This window comes from Pseudorasbora parva, chromosome 16 (assembly GCF_024679245.1).
Source record: "Pseudorasbora parva isolate DD20220531a chromosome 16, ASM2467924v1, whole genome shotgun sequence".
Taxonomy (NCBI): domain Eukaryota; kingdom Metazoa; phylum Chordata; class Actinopteri; order Cypriniformes; family Gobionidae; genus Pseudorasbora; species Pseudorasbora parva.
In genome coordinates this window covers 32,580,468-32,595,114 of record NC_090187.1, presented here as the reverse complement: position 1 = coordinate 32,595,114, position 14,647 = coordinate 32,580,468, and positions in this window count along the sequence as shown.

Genomic DNA, 14,647 nt, shown 5'->3' with positions numbered 1-14,647 from the left:
AGTACAGGCCAAAAGTTTGGACATATTACCATTTGTAATGTTTTTGAAAGAAGTTTCTTCTGCTCATCAGGCCTGCATTTATTTGATCAAAAATACAAAACATTTTTTAATATTGTAAAATATATTATTACAATTTAAAATATTTGGTTTTCAATTTATTATACTTTAAATTATCATTTATTTCTGTGATGCAAAGCTGAATTTTCAGGATCGTTACTCCAGTCTTCAGTGTCACATGATCCTTCAGAAATCATTCTAATATGAGGATTCATTATGAGTGTTGGAAACAGTTCTGCTGCCTAATATATTGATGAATAAAAGGTTCAAAGGAACATTTATTCAAAATAAAAACATATTTTCAAATAACATAAATCTCCTTCACTATCAATATTCACACGATCCTTCAGAAATCATTCTGATTTATTATGAGTGTTGGAAACAGTTCTGCTGCCTAATATATTTGATGAATAAAAGGTTCAAAAGAACTACATTTATTCAAAATAAAACCATATTTTTTAATATAATTGTACTACCTTTACTATCACTTTTTATCAATTTAACACATCCTTGCTGAATAAAATTATTGATTTATTTAAAAAAAAGAAAGACAAAAAATGACTGACCCCAAATTACTGGCCAGTAGTGTATATTATTGTTACAAAAGATTTCTATTTTTAAAACATTTGCTTCTTTTTTTATTTATTTATTTATTTTTACTTTTTATTCATCAAAGTATTATAAAAAAGTATCACAGGTTATGAAAAAATATTAAGAAGCAGAACTGTTTCCAAATTTGAAAATGAATCATCATATTAGAATGATTTCTGAAGGATCATGTGACACTGAAGACTGGAGGAATGATACTGAAAATACAGCTTTGCATCACAGAAATAAATGATCATTTGAAGTACAATAAATTGAAAACCAGTTATTTCAAATTGTAAAATCACAATATTTTTTTCGATCAAAGAAATGCAGGGTTGATGAGCAGAAGAAACTTCTTTCAAAAACATTACAATTAGTAATGTGTCCAAACTTTTGGCCTGTACTGTAGGTAGGCTAAAATGAAAATTCTATCACCATTTCCTCACCCCCATGTTGCTCCAAACATGACTTATGTTAAACCGACGTGACAGCCACTGAAATCGTTTGGCTAACTGACATTCTATTTAAGGCCAGGTATTTGGAACAACATGAGGGTATTACATTCTTAGGTTAGTCATACCACATAACCAGAACGACAACCAGGATAAAATGACAGAGAAAATAACAGTGAACATGAAACAACACCAAAACACACTGTGACAATGGGAGCTCGCTTAATACAGTTATAACATTTATTTGTAATGAAGTCAACCAGTTGTTGTGGTCAGAGGGACACATAAATGGTTTTGCGGGATGAAAAGCCGGATCCTGGCACTAGCTGGTTGCTACATGATGGGAGGCGCGGCTGCGTAGACTCCAGGAAGTTTTCTTTGGCAAAGTTCAAACAGAGTTTTGCAGTATGGTGATGATGAAGAGCTCTGGGTAGCTTGTTACATTGTGTGCAGGCAGGAAAGGCCCGCACGATCAAAGCAAAGGTCACTGCAAAACCATGGCATTCAGTATAAGCACGAAGCAAAATAATAAGCAAAGATATCTTGTTTGCCCGGGAGTTTTAAACAGGCTCCAAGGTCCCTCCTTAGGGATGTCTCCGGCCAATGAGATATTGTTGTGGGCGGGTGTCCTGTCCTTCTCCTGTTCAAGCATATCATTAGTGTAATGTCTGATTAAACACTTTAAAGAAACCAACTTTCCTATTGTGATCACAGTACATTTTACACAAATTTACCTTGCATCAAAATGATGAGAATCATTTATCCATCACATAGACATCAAACAGTTTGCTATTCCCATGATGGGAGTAGAAGATAGTAAAGATTCATATGTGATACATGTCTAGCGTACAGAGAAACTTCACAAGTTACACGAAAATATACATAATACCTTAGTATATGTTTAAGGTGCTGTTGGGTGGATTCATTCTTGTTATTGAATGTGAGGTTTAAGTTTATTCCTTGTGTCTGCATTGGTATGGTGTCTTTGTGTGATGTTCAAAGAGCCTTTGTAATGCGCGGGTCGAGGAAGGAGGGGGACGATGAGGTGTCTGTCTTATGTCTGTGTTGCTTTTGGGTCTTCGAAAAGCTCTTAGCGACTCTGTGTCCTGATAACGATTTAAATTTATGTCTGTCGGTAATAAATGAGTCCCTTCTTCGTGAGGTTGTGCCTGCTGTTACGCTTGTAGAACAAAGGGTGATCAAGTCGCGTGACTCATGTTGTCCATGTGCTGGTTTTGAGATAATGCAGATAAAGGGTGAGGGCCGTTTGGGCATCCTTGATTAGTTTACGATTGGTTCAGGGTTTGGAGAGGGGGTCTCTGGAATGCTTTGTTGTGTCGACTCACTGCTGGAACATACATATTCCTACAAGACGTAATGAGGGCTTCTGAAAGTGTACGGCAACATAGGTTCAAGAGTTTCAAGGACAGCACAGCTTTCATATTCTACAATGACATCTCTATGAAAAGGCGACTTTGGGTCATCTACTCTCAGATGTCTACTAACAAGTCTGTGCTTATTTAGAAATTCAACTAGGTCTTCGTCAAGCTCTGTGTCAGTCAACCCACAAACTATCACAGAGTTCACAACTTTAACTTTCAACGATATCCATGTTTCTTAAAACTAATGCGATCTCAGGTTTGTATAATCAGTGTATTATACGTTTTTTTTCAGGAACCTGTTCACAAGATATTTTCTACTACTGTTCTCCTGGCAGGCTCGCCAAAATTTATGTAACATGCCCTCAATATAAGTTAGAGCAATGGACCAGTTTCTAGGTTAGTGGAGAACATAATTAATACTTCCAGTAAATAAACAACAGAAGCATTTGAGGAAATTACTCAAGAAAATATATTTTTGGAATTTAAAAGTCACATAGAAAAAATAAACAAGATTTGGAAACAAAACCATAATAAAACAATAAATTGATAAACAAAATATGAATTTTCTGTGTTGTTTCTCTTATTCTGTTAAGATTCGATTTCTTTTTTTCCTCTTGAAAGAATTGAAATCTACTTTACCTCAATTTGCATAAACTTTAGTAAGACTGTTATTTATTTATTTATTTTATGTATTTCAGACAGCTTTTTAGCTTCACTGTTTTTTTTTAAATTTTGAATTCTTGTTTTATATTGCATCCTTCTTCAGGTTCATGTTTTGAGTTTATCATGTTCACAGTCATGTTTTGTCTTGCACTTCCTGGTTTGTCATGTGATCCTGCCATGTGCTCCATTGTCTTCTGTTCTGTTGTGTCATTGGTTTATTGGTTTATCATTGTTCACAGGTGTTTCTTGTCCAGTCATTAGTCTGTGTATTTAAGCCCTCATGGTTGCCTTGTGTCTTTGTCAGTTATTAGATGTAGGCCTATGTGTAACCCGCTGTCATTAAAAATTAAGTTCAACCACTCATTCCTAATATTAGGATCCGAAGGAGGCTTATGCAGCGACTGGGTTCTTTCACGACCAGGAATAGCGCAATATCTTAATCTTCCATGGCATGTTTATTGTTGTTGACCAGCTGCTAGCACGAGCCGATCAGCTCCATGAGTCAGTGGGCGGGGCTACTCGATTAGACGCGCTGTAGAGGCGGAGTTTTGTCGCGCACTGACGTCAGTAAGAAGCAAAGGACCGTTTGCTGAGCCTGGTATCCATAAAAGTTTTCTTTGACTAACAATTAAGTTTTCAGCTCAGAACTTTTATATATCAAAAGCTCAAGGAAAAGTTGATTTCTCAATTCATCACCCCTTTAAAGAATAATTCTTAATAAACTTACACAAGCTATTCAATCAAGAGCAGTGAGTGATCTTTTGTTTGACAGACAGCAGTAAAGGCTACTGCCCCTTTAAGACCCAACGCAGGGATATGCGTCGTCTTTCTCGAATCTATACAGTTCACTTAAGGCATATACAGACTATGTCTGCTTGAATACTCATCAAGAGGGACATGTTGACATACTTTCTGTGTGAGTTTGTCCATTCAAGCACAAGACTTGAAAGATAACTCAAAATTTGCGCGCTGAGAGACGTTTGCGCGCTTTGGGACGAGTGCACAGAGACAGATCTTCTCACAGTGCATGCAAGTTCTCATTTGCGTCTTTTGGCGAAATATACCCGGGTGGTGACGGCAAAAATGACTGGTCATATTCGGACATACGGCAGCACTGGCATGCACTGAACAGTTTACAAAGAGAGGCCATTTTGCCCATGTTTTTCTTTTATTATCGCTGTTGGAATGTATCACTGAGAAGCCAGCACGTGTATCCATCAACAGAAACATGTATTAAGCATTATTTTCAAGTTACCCATATCAAATATGCGTCATCAGATGTGAGATGAACCACGGTGCAAGCGCACCTTTTGCACGGTACCCCTGCTCTCGGCACTCCTGCTCACGTCAGACAGCACCCCGGTTGGGAAACGCTTCTATAGACCCAGCTCCCAACTCAACTTTGAAAATAGATTAATGTCGTTATTTTTTTATCGCCTGATAAGAGTCTCGCGGCCCACCACTATTATCAATACTAGTAATGAATATGCACGTCTAAAGGATAGTAAACTAATAACCACAAAGAAAAGTAATGAATGAAACAAAACAAATAAATGATGCGAACAGAATGGATAAATGCAATGCTGTTGAACAGAATTATGGAATTGTATGGGAATGCTTCTTATGGGAATCACCTAATGGTTTTGGCAAATGGTGATAAATAAATGCTTATTTATCATTAAACAAATAATACACCTATTATTTGTAACAAGCTGACCTCCATTAACTGTTATCTAAACAGGTTACAAAACATATGCTGCATGTATAAACTAATGCCAAGTTCTCTAAAAGAGGTTTGGTAAGTTTATATTTACATTCCACACTGTCAGGTGATCAGTCCTGGCAGTAGATACAGCTTTCACTGGTTATGCGGGTAGCGTGCAGTGGGAAGGGCGCAGAGTTGCAAGTAGTCTTTGCCATGCTGGCCTGAAGGATGGCGCCAAGAGGGTCCTTGAAAGTGGACCAGGCAGCTGGGTCAGTCGAATCTTCACAGGGTCCATTGCAGGCTGGCTGCGTCACTGAGGAGCCGTGTGGGACAGGCAATGTCTGCTGATGCAGAGGTCCTTGGTGGACTGGGGTGTGCTGCTGGAGGAGTCTTAAGGGTCAGATAAGATCTCTCAATGAGAAAGCCCTTTCCAGCTAGAGTTTAGCCGAAAGGAGTTTCAAGGACAGCACAGCTTTCATATTCTACAATGACGTCTCTATGAAAAGGTGACTTTGGGTCATCTACTCTCAGATGTCTACTAACACGTCTGTGCTTATTTAGAAATTCAACTAGGTCTTCGTCAAGCTCTGTGTCAGTCAACCCACAAACTATCACAGAGTTCACAACTTTAACTTTCAACGATATCCATGTTTCTTAAAACTAATGCGATCTCAGGTTTGTATAATCAGTGTATTATACGTTTTTTTTCAGGAACCTGTTCACAAGATATTTTCTACTATTGTTCTCCTGGCAGGCTCGCCAAAATTTATGTAACATGCCCTCAACATAAGTTAGAGCAATGGACCAGTTTCTAGGTTAGTGGAGAACAGAATTAATACTTCCAGTAAATAAACAACAGAAGCATTTGAGGAAATTACTCAAGAAAATATATTTTGGAATTTAAAAGTCACATAGAATAAATAAACAAGATTTGGAAACAAAACAATAATAAAACAATAAATTGATAAACAAAATATGAATTTTCTGTGTTGTTTCTCTTATTCTGTTAAGATTCGATTTCTTTTTTTCCTCTTGAAAGAATTTAAATCTACTTTACCTCAATTTGCATAGACTGTAGTAAGACTGTTATTTATTTATTTATTTTATGTATTTCAGACAGCTATTAAGCTTCACTGTCTTTTACATTTTTTAAATTCTTGTTTTATATTGCATTCAGGTCAGAACCTTCTTTAACAAAATAACCCCGTAAACAAGGTTGTCACAGGGTGGTTTGGGGTAGGTTCATGTTTTGAGTTTATCATGTTCACAGTCATGTTATAGGTGTGTTCGACATCGGCTGCGGCTGGATGCATGCGATCGGCGAGAGTAGCCGAGTGCAGGCGGGGAGGAGCTGCAAACGGAGACGTGAAGTCGGACACTTTCTGCTTCCCGTGGTGACGCTTGCACTGCGTTTGCAAACTTTATCACAGCTGAAGTTAAATAAATGCAATTTTTCTCAAATACACAGATGTTTCAAATGACATTTTCATTCAATACTTTATGTACTGTTTAATAAAGCGTCTATTTGGACAAGATTAATGTTCAACATATAAACCTACACTATCAATGAAGTGTTGTCAACGGTTTTTATCACTTTTAGTTTGATAAACATGATGATATAACATCGCGGCTACATGAAAAGTGGTTTTACTGTTATAAATAAATGATTTGTGAGCATTAGCATAACGTAAGGTTTTAGAATAAACAGGAAACGCACATGTTCGCTGTCATGCGGTGAATCAGCCAATCATGGATCAGCTGTGTCGTCATCAGAGCTCTTGCATCCACCTGCAGTCCCCCTTGAGAATCTGCAGCGGCTACATCAGCTGGCTGCTCTCGAATCGCTCTCGCGGTACTTTGTTGACATACGTCAAAGTCAGGTGCTGTCTGCGCTGTCTCAAGTCGGACAACATTTCTAACCGGCATGCACTGCTTCAAGTCAGCCGCCGAACGGTCTGCGCATCGCTAGGTGAAGTCGAACAAGCCTTTTGTCTTGCACTTCCTGGTTTGTCATGTGATCCTGCCATGTGCTCCATTGTCTTCTGTTCTGTTGTGTCATTGGTTTATTGGTTTATCATTGTTCACAGGTGTTTCTTGTCCAGCCATTAGTCTGTGTATTTAAGCCCTCATGTTTGCCTTGTGTCTTTGTCAGTTATTAGATGTATGTGTAACCCGCTGTCATTAAAAATTAAGTTCAACCACTCATTCCTAATATTAGGATCCGAAGGAGGCTTATGCAGCGACTGGGTTCTTTCACGACCAGGAATAGTGCAATATCTTAATCTTCCATGGCATGTTTATTGTTGTTGACCAGCTGCTAGCACGAGCCGATCAGCTCCATGAGTCAGTGGGCGGGGCTACTGGATTAGACGCGCTGTAGAGGCGGAGTTTTGTCGCGCACTGACGTCAGTAAGAAGCAAAGGACCGTTTGCTGAGCCTGGTATCTATACAAGCTTTTCTTTGACTAACAATTAAGTTTTCAGCTCAGATCTTTTATATATCAAAAGCTCAAGGAAAAGTTGATTTCTCAATTCATCACCCCTTTAAAGAATAATCCTTAATAAACTTACACAAGCTATTCAATCAAGAGCAGTGAGTGATCTTTTGTTTGACAGACAGCAGTAAAGGCTACTGCCCCTTTAAGACCCAACGCAAGGATATGCGTCGTCTTTCTCGACTCTATACAGTTCACTTAAGGCATATACAGACTATGTCTGCTTGGATACTCATCAAGAGGGACATGTTGACATACTTTCTGTGTGAGTTTGTCCGTTCAAGCTCAAGACTTGAAAGATAACTCAATATTTGCGCGCTGAGAGACGTTTGCACGCTTTGCGACGAGTGCACAGAGACAGATCTTCTCACAGAGCACGCAAGTTCTCATTTGCGTCTTTTGGTGAATATACCCGGGTGATGACGGCAAAAATGACTGGTCATATTTGGACATACGGCAGCACTGGCATGCACTGAACAGTTTACAAAGAGAGGCCGTTTTGCCCATGTTTTTCTTTTATTATCGCTGTTGGAATGTATCACTGAGAAGCCAGCACGTGTATCCATCAACAGAAACATGTATTAAGCATTATTTTCAAGTTACCCATATCAAATATGCGTCATCAGATGTGAGATGAACCACGGTGCAAGCGCACCTTTTGCACGGTACCCCTGCTCTCGGCACTCCTGCTCACGTCAGACAGCACCCCGGTTGGGAAACGCTTCTATAGACCCAGCTCCCAACTCAACTTTGAGAATAGATTAATGTCGTTATTTTTTTATCGCCTCAAAAGAGTCTCGCGGCCCACCACTATTATCAATACTAGTAATGAATATGCAAGTCTAAAGGATAGTAAACTAATATCCACAAAGAAAAGTAATGAATGAAACAATAAAACAAATAAATGATGTGAACACAGAATGGATAAATGCAATGCTGTTGAACAGAATGATGGAATTGTATGGGAATGCTTCTTATGGGAATCACCTAATGGTTTTGGCAAATGGTGATAAATAAATGATTATTTATCATTAAACAAATAATACACCTATTATTTGTAACAAGCTGACCTCCATTAACTGTTATCTAAACAGGTTAAAAAACATGTGCTGCATGTATAAACTAATGCCAAGTTCTCTAAAAGAGGTTTGGTAAGTTTATATTTACATTCCACACTGTCAGGTGATCAGTCCTGGCAGTAGATACAGCTTTCACTGGTTATGCAGGTAGCGTGCAGTGGGAAGGGCGCAGAGTTGCAAGTAGTCTTTGCCATGCTGGCCTGAAGGATGGCGCCAAAAGGGTCCTTGAACGTGGTCCAGGCAGCTGGGTCAGTCAAATCTTCACAGGGTCCATTGCAGGCTGGCTGCGTCACTGAGGAGCCGTGTGGGACAGGCAATGTCTGCTGATGCAGAGGTCCTTGGTGGACTGGGTTGGGCTGCTGGAGGAGTCTTAAGGGTCAGATAAGATCTCTCAATGAGAAAGCCCTTTCCAGCTAGCGTTCAGCCGAAATCAATATAAAGGTTTTGTTCGCAAAAGCTTAACATCCACTGTCTTGTAGTCTCTTTCCTCGTCAGGTCAGACGCTCAGGACATGGTGTAACTGTTAGTGTCTCATTCCCCGTCGGGTTAGAAACGCAGAACAAGGGTGGACATATTTATCCCTTTCTAATGAGGAGGAGATTGAAATCCGGCGCCTTTCCAGTCCTGGAGTGTGATTAGCCACTGGGGTCTGAACTAGCCCCGGTGTTGCCCACCCTAATGTGAAACTCATTTGCATAGCATAAAATGCCATGTTAAAACAGTGTTTCAAAATGTTTTACCCATACAATATTTCTTTACCAAACCACTTTTAAAATATAAAAGGCATCGTTTGGAACAGATAGAGACCATGATAAGAAACGGTTAAGTCATGGTCCACACATTCGTTTATCTGTTAATGGACCTGTCCTGTGGCCTGTTGTGTTTACAGTCAATAACCATTAACATAAACTATGCTTTGTGTGAAGATGAAGTGGATGAGTTGCAGTTTATATACATTTAAGTCCTCCAAACATGTGTATGAATGGATTTAGATAGACCTCTGTGGCCTCTGTTTTGATGCTGCCTCCAGAAGGTTCTGAAGAATTTTTTATGGCAGCTCTTGCCTAAACCTTAGGAATGGTTTAAAATCAACCTGTATACCAAAGAGAAGTCCTCTCCTTGGTGGTGGTGGGTGCAGAAGGTCCCCCCTTCCTGCCATGTAAGAGGTGTCTGGCAGTTGTCTTGGCATCTTATCTGATGTTACTTAACATTTGTTCCCTTTCGGGGAACTCGAGCTGCGTCGAAACGCTGTGAGAACGCCTCTGCGTTAATGCGTCGTGAAGCGCCTGTAGAACCATTCCATCGGAAAAAAGATCGATCGTCGCCGACGTGATGACGTCGCCGACTTGATGACGTCATCAACCGGAGACTATAAAAGGTCCGCGATCACAAACAGGAACTAGCTTCTGAGCCTTCAGCAAGCGATCTGTGTGAACCTGTCTGTCTATTTGGTGTTTTTGTCTGTCTATATCCAGAGATTTTCCACCCTTTTGTTAAATATTGCAGTATATATTAACAAACAAAGAGAAAATAAAATAGATAGAGTAAAATGGCGAGTGAAAGCAGCTTTAAGAGGTGTGTTCATCCCTGCCCACGCTACATCACGAGCGGGGATACACACTCTCTTTGTGTAGCCTGCTTGGGAGCGCAGCATGCCCAGGCAGCCCTCGAGGGGGCTGCTTGCGAGCACTGTGAGCGTATGCCACTGAGAACGCTGCGCTCCCGCCGGGCACTCTTCGAGGAGGGTGCCTCGGCTCGTGTTCCCCGCGGCTCTGGTCCCGCTGCTGCCGAGGCAGAGCGGTGGCTTCAGTCGTGGGGTTCACACACGGACTTTACAGAGGGGTTTGAGACGGGCCCAGCCTTATCTCAGCCCTCACCTGTATCGTCCAGTGTCTCGTCTCGGGGTTTGGAAGCCCGCTCTGCGGTCTCTTCCTCCCTGGGCGGGGCACCGGTGCTCCAACTATCCAGCTCTGAGGAGGTGGACGTTGAGAGCATCGCGACTGAAGACTCGCCACTTCAGTCACCCGAGAAGAAAAAAAAAAGAAACTAGTGAGTTGAGGTTCTCACGAGAGCTGTGGCCAGGTTAAATATAAAAATAAGAAATGACTGGCTGGCTGAAATATCTGAATCCCATCGAAATCAGAGAGAACGAAATTAGATGAGCGATTCCTGCCCTCTCGTGCAAAGCATCAACGTCCTGCCATTCTTCCCTGACCTGCACACCGAGGTGTCTAGGTCATGGAGGAAACAAGGTATCATATAGAGTGTTCAGCCCACATACATCTGCATATAGTAATGTGTTTGGGCTGAGACACTATGGTTATGGGGCGATGCCGAAGATCGAAGAGACGCTTGCGAGCTATCTCTCGCCTTCAGCTGCATCGTCCCTGGCATTTCCCCTCCGAAGGAAATCGGTGCTTACCTCAGCACACGGTACCCGTCTTCCTTCGGTGCCCACAGGGGGCCGCGCTGCTAACCCTGCCGCAATGTCAGGGCGCAGAGGGTCTCCGCGGGCCACCTGAGGGTGGTCCGCCCCCTCCTCGGAGGGCATGCGAGCAGTCAGGTCAGGTGTTCCCTGCCGGTTCGCCGTTTCAGGGCACTGCACTCGCTGCTCAAATTACACCAGAGGCCAGCCTCGAGAGGCTGGTTCCCTTAGTTTCCCCTCCGTGGGAAGACGGTGCTTACCTCAGCATACGGTACCCGTCTTCCTTCGGTACCCTCAAGGGGCCGCGCTGCCAACCCCGCCGCAATGTCGGGGCGCAGAGGGTCTCCGCGGGCCACCTGAGGGTGGTCCGCCCCCTCCTCGGAGGGCAGGGGAAACAAAAGGACGCTGAGGGTAGTCCCCTCCGAAGGGAAACGGTGTTTACCTCTGCCTACGGTACCCGTTGTCCTGCAGCGCCCTCTGGGGGCCGCGCTGCCAACCCCGCCGCAATGCCGGGGCGCAGACGGTCCCCGCGGGCCACTCGAGGGTGGTCCGCTCCCCCTTCGGGGGGCTCCCGAGCAGTCAAGTCAGTCGTTCCCTGCCGGTCCGCCGCTTCAGGGCACTGTGCTTGTTGCTCAAAATACACCAGAGGCCAGCCTCGAGAGGCTGGTTCCCTTAGTAGATTTTCTAGATGAGTGGAAACGTCTATCAAATATATCTCAGTGGGTCCTGCAGATAATAGAAAAGGGGTACGCCATTCAGTTCAGAAGTCGGCCACCTCCTTTCTGCGGTGTCCTACCTACAGAGGTGGGCCCGGAGCAGGCTCTGGTAATGGCACAGGAAGTAGAGACACTCCTGCAAAAAGGGGCTATAGAGAGGGTTCCCCCTCCCAGCAGGGAGTCTGGCTTTTACAGCCGTTACTTCATCGTGCCGAAGAAGGATGGGGGCTTACGCCCGATATTAGATCTGCGGCTATTGAATCGCTCGGTGGCCAAGCTCAAATTCAAGATGCTTACACTCAGACAGATTGTAGCGCAGGTCAAATCGGAGGATTGGTTTGTCACCATAGACCTCAAAGATGCGTATTTTCATGTCTCCATCCTTCCACATCACAGGAAGTTCCTGAGGTTTGCCTTCGGGGGAGAGGCATACCAATATCGTGTACTTCCCTTCGGTCTAGCACTGTCACCCCGCACGTTCACCAAGTGTGTGGATGCAGCTCTGGCGCCGCTGCGTCTACAGGGCATCCGCATACTGAACTATATCGACAACTGGCTGATTCTAGCGAATACAGAGCAGATGGCGGTTCAGCATCGAGATGCTGTTCTCGCCCATATGTCGAAGCGGGGGTTGAGGCTGAACGCCAAGAAGAGTGTGCTTTCTCCGGCTCAGAGAACCACTTTTCTAGGTGTGAACTGGGACTCGGTAATTATGCGGGCGCAATTATCGCCAACACGCATAGCATCGATCCTGGCAGCCGCCAAAGAACAGAAGCTAGGCCGAGCCGTCACTGTGAAACGGTTCCGGAAACTGTTAGGTCTCATGGCAGCAGCGTCCAACGTGATACCTTTTGGCCTACTGTACATGAGGCCACTGCAGTGGTGGCTCAAAACAAAAGGGTTCTCCCCGAGGGGAAATCCGCTCCGCACGATCAAAGTCACGCGGCGATGCCTACGTGCTCTGGTCATGTGGAAAAACCTGGGGTTTTTATCTCAGGGTCCCGTGTTGGGGGCTCATGTTCGTCGCGTAACGCTAACGACAGATGCCTCTCTCACGGGCTGGGGGGGCGACCATGAGTGGTCGCTCATCCCAGGGTCTATGGCAGGAACATCAGCGGCACTGGCACGTAAATCGGCTAGAGATGCTCGCAGTGTTTCTTGCATTGAAACAGTTCCTGCCCGACCTCAAGGGGCCACCATGTGCAGACAACACATCGGTGGTCGTCTATATAAATCACCAGGGGGGTCTGAGGTCCCGTCCGTTGGACAATTGGCACATCGGATCCTCCTGTGGGCCCAAGGGAAATTGCTGTCAGTCAGAGCAGTATATATCCCGGGGGTCCTGAATCAGGAAGCAGACAGCCTGTCGAGGCAGGGGCCGAGGCCCGGGGAATGGAGACTCCACCCAGAAGTGGTGGAGCTCCTATGGAAGGTATATGGGAGCTATTTGCTTCGGCGGAGAGTTCTCACTGCCCGCAGTGGTTTCTCTGACCCATCCAGCCCCGCTGGGGTTGGATGCCATGGTACAGGGGTGGCCGAGGCTACCTCTGTACGCCTTCCCCCCGATTGTCTTGCTTCCAGGAGTTCTGGAGAGGGTACGCCGGGACGGGGCCCAGGTACTCCTAGTGGCTCCGTACTGGCCGACCCGAGTATGGTTTTCGGACCTGATATCTTTCCTGGAAGGCTCTCCGATGGAGATTCCGACCAGGAGGGATCTTCTCTCTCAGGCGGGCGGGAGATTCCTGCACCCACGCCCAGAGATGTGGAAACTGTGGGCCTGGCCTCTGAGGGGGCTAGGCTCATAGAGGAAGGTCTCTCGGCCGAGGTCGTAGAGACCATCCTTCACTCCAGAGCTCCGTCCACGAGGAAACTGTACGCTCTGAAAGGGAAACTTTTCTCAGCATGGTGCAGAGAACGCCAGTGGGACCCAGTTAACTGCCCGGTTGGTACAGTGCTGGAGTTTCTGCAGGCAAGGTTCTCGGCAGGGTTGACCCCCTCCACAATAGAGGCGTACGTGGCGGCCTTGGGTGCCGTCCACGTCCCTTTGGGTGGAGTGTCTTGGGAAGACACCCTCTGATTACACGTTTCCTCCGTGGCACTTTAAGGTTGAGGCCTGTTATGCACTCGAGGGTCCCAGCATGGGACTTAGCCTGTGTTTTGCGGGGCTTGTCCGAGCCTCCGTTTGAACCCTTGTAGGAGGTGTCGGATAAGTTCCTCACCTCAGGACTATATTCCTTTTGGCTATTTCATCTCTCAAAAGAATAAGAGATATTCAGTCCCTGTCTGTAGGGCCCTCATGTCTAGAGTTTGCGCCGGGGATTTCTCATCCCAGGCCGGGTTATGTCCCCAAGGTTCCTACGAGCCCACGGGGCCCCATTACTCTTCAAGCATTCTGTCCTCCTCCTTTCACGACGTCAGACCAGGAAGATTAATCTGCTGTGCCCTGTTAGAGCACTAGATACTATGTCCACAGAGCTGAAACCCTGTGGAGGAAAACTGATCAGCTGTTTGTCTGTTTCGGGCCCCCTAAGAAGGGGCCCCAGTATCTAAGCAGAGGATGAGCAAGTGAGTGGTCGAGGCCATCTCACTTGCTTATGAGGCGGCCGGGCAGCAGTCTCCACTGGCTGTCCGGACGCATTCAACCAGGGGTATGGCTGCTTCCTAAGCACTTTTTTCGGGGGCTTCCCTCCACGATATTTGTAAACGCGGCCGGATGGTCGTCTCCTTTAACTTTCGTCAGGTTCTATGAACTAGACCTGGCATCTACAGTTGGGGCACAGGTACTCTCGTAACCGTGTGCGCTTCGGCTTCACACATACGAGACACTTGGTCCTATGGCGATGTGGGTATAAGCGTTCTCACAGCGTTTCGACGCAGCTCGAGTTCCCCGAAAGGGAACGTCTCAGGTTACGTATGTAACCCTAGTTCCCTGAGGGAACGAGACGCTGCGTCGCTCTGCCATACTCCCGGCGTGTCCGTGATCACTTACTTCAGGCTTTATCAGAAGCTAGTTCCTGTTTGTGATCGCGGACCTTTTATAGTCTCCGGTTGATGACGTCATCAAGTCGGCGACGTCATCACGTCGG